Below are 2,481 nucleotides of genomic sequence, written 5' to 3' on the forward strand. Positions count from 1 at the left end.
TAGTCCCTGCAGCAGGACGAGCAGCTCAAGTGCCTCCAGGCCAGCATCATGCAGCTCGAAAAGGACTATGAGAAGTTCAGCTCGGCCCTTGCAAACCTCCAGCAGGATGGCCAGCAGGAGCAGAAGGACATCAAGGTGGGTGGCTGTAACCCGCAGGCAGAGCCCAGGCTGGGACCCCAAGGGATCTGTCCGCCTGCCACCCTGCTCGCAGCCCTGCACAGCTTCCCGATTCCTTTCCTGGAGGTTTCTGATGGGGTGGGGAGGGGAGGCAGGGGGTGCTCGGCTGGCCGGGGGGCAGCTCCGACCCTGCCGTGGCGTCACGGGCTGCTGTCTGCCTTGGGAGGCTCTGTCCCAGTCCCTGGAGAGGCTCAAGAAGCAGAAAGCAGACAAGGAGCAGCTGCTGGTGCTGGGAATCGATGAGGTAGGGGCTCGAGGGGCCCTGGTGCCAGCCAAGGGTGTCCCGGGCAGGGTGACAAACGCCCCTTATCCCTTGGGTGCCGGCTGGCAGAACCAGCCGGGGGAGGGAGGATTTCCAGCCCGGCTGCGGGTCCCTTGCCAGGTCCCTCTGTGACCCCGAGTGCCTTTGGCTGGTGGGAGCAACCCCACGGGGGTGATGGGGTGAACAGGGCCACGTAGCCACTTCTCCCTCTCACGTTGTCCCTGGATCCTGTCCCCACCGCTCTCCCGCCTTTCCCCGTTGCTAGAAAGCAGACAAAGCCGCCCTGGCTGACAAAGTCAGTCGCAGCCAGTTTGAGGCGTGCGAGGAGCGGCTGAACAAGGCGGTGGAGGAGGTGACGATGCCGGGTGACGGGCCAGGAGGAGGGCTGGCACCAGTTCCAGAAAGAGCTGCAGAGACAGATGGACTGCAAGGTGAGGGCTCGTCCCCTCTACGCAGAACTGGCACCTTGGGGGCCTGGCAGCCTGAGGCAGCATCCTTGCGAGGGTGCCCCCTCCCGGCTGTCCCCCTGGGGACCGCCATGTCCCATCCTGGGGTAGATGGCTGAGGGTGTCACCCGTCTACAGCTGGACCGCTGGGAGCTGGGGGCGTTCCGGGAGCAGCAGGAGGAGCGGTGGAAGAGCCTCAGCGGGCAGCTCCAGAAGGCGCTGCAGCCAGAGCGTGACGATGCCGCTGGGATTAGGAAGTGAGTGCGATGAGGACCGCGGTGCCTTTGGCAGTGCCGGCCCTGTTCCTGCTGGCTGTCCCAGCTCGTGCCGCTGTGGTACCCTGGCGTGGGAGCCGTGTGGGCAGCGCCCCTGGGGATGCTGAGCAAGTGGCTGTGCCTTGTGCTCCTGCCAGCTGCAGCTTCCCAGTGATGGAGGGGGCACAATGAGGGGGCACGTGTGGGAGGAGCCCTCCCGAACCAATCTTGAGGGGTGGGTGCAGAGGCTTTTTGTGGCAGAGGACGGTGTGCAGGTGGGGCTGTGCCCCCCAGGAGCTCCCCAGCCCTTTTCTCCTCTCTCCAGGCAGCTGCTGCCTGGTTTCCATTGCCTGTCCTGCGACCGGCCCCTCCACACGCTGGCGCCTGGACCGTAACTGCCCCCTGACCCCTCCCTGGCGTCGAGTGACACATGGGGTGCCACCTGCCGGGCACTGAGCACCCCGTGTCCTGTCCCACAGGGAGCGGACGGGCGAGTGCAGGTACCCCACTGTTCCGCAGAGCTGCGGGGGCCCACACACCCTCATGCCCCCGCGCTTCCAGCCCCAACCGCCCAGCACCCCACGGCCGTCCCCATCCGGCGCCCGCAGCCCCAACAAGGTAGGGATGACGGAGGTGGGGAGGGGGATGCTGAGCCTGCGGGGGGATCCATCCGTGCCTCAGTTTCCCCAGGGAGAGCTGGCTGGGGGAGGGTTGCTGGGGGATGCGGAGTGGGGCCCCGTGTTTGGGTCACATGCTCTCCCCTTCCCAGAAGGACGCGATGCAGCTGTCGGGCCAGGACGGCACTGATGGGAACCGGCAGGACGAGCAGCTCTCCATGATGGGGGCCTCTCAGCTGCCGACAACGCCAAGGGCCACCCCAGACACCACGACCTCGAGGAGCCGGCCAGGTATGGCCCTGTCAGGGCACCGGGGGGCAGAGGACACCCTGCTGTCTGGGGGGACGGGTCTGTGCCCGCAGCTGGGCAGGGCGGGACGGGGGTCTGGGGTCTGGGCTGGGATGTGGGAGCAGCACGGACTGCTGGGGCAGCCGCTCCTCGTGGTGGAGCTGGAGGGAGCTGGGGGGACATGGGGGGTGGTGCTGGCAGTGTGGGACAACAGCCTGCGTGCTTCAGGGTGGGGGCAGCGACTGCAATAAATGGCGATGGGCAACCAAGTGCCGGTGTGGTCTGAGTGGGGGTCCCTGGGGCAGGATGGCAGAAAGCCCCGCTGTGTTTGCTTTTCAGGAGAAAAATTAGTGCTAAAAAGGCACTTTGGGGGTGCCCAGGTGGATCCGGTCTTATCCAGGGCCCCCCAGAGGGAGCACTGGCAGCAAACTGGTGGG

The 2,481-nt window shown here is 66.4% G+C and overlaps 1 long non-coding RNA gene across 1 annotated transcript; it reads left to right on the plus strand.

The window, feature by feature from the left end:
* Nucleotides 1-1,046: 1,046 nt before the first annotated feature.
* Nucleotides 1,047-1,656, plus strand: LOC139826740 (uncharacterized). The gene is made up of 3 exons (XR_011736879.1): nt 1,047-1,142; nt 1,465-1,530; nt 1,619-1,656. It is a non-coding gene; the product is annotated as an uncharacterized lncRNA (long non-coding RNA).
* The last annotated feature ends 825 nt before the right edge of the window (nt 1,657-2,481 follow it).

Source organism: Patagioenas fasciata, unplaced genomic scaffold (assembly GCF_037038585.1).
Source record: "Patagioenas fasciata isolate bPatFas1 unplaced genomic scaffold, bPatFas1.hap1 Unplaced_13, whole genome shotgun sequence".
In the NCBI taxonomy this organism is placed as follows: Eukaryota; Metazoa; Chordata; class Aves; order Columbiformes; family Columbidae; genus Patagioenas; species Patagioenas fasciata.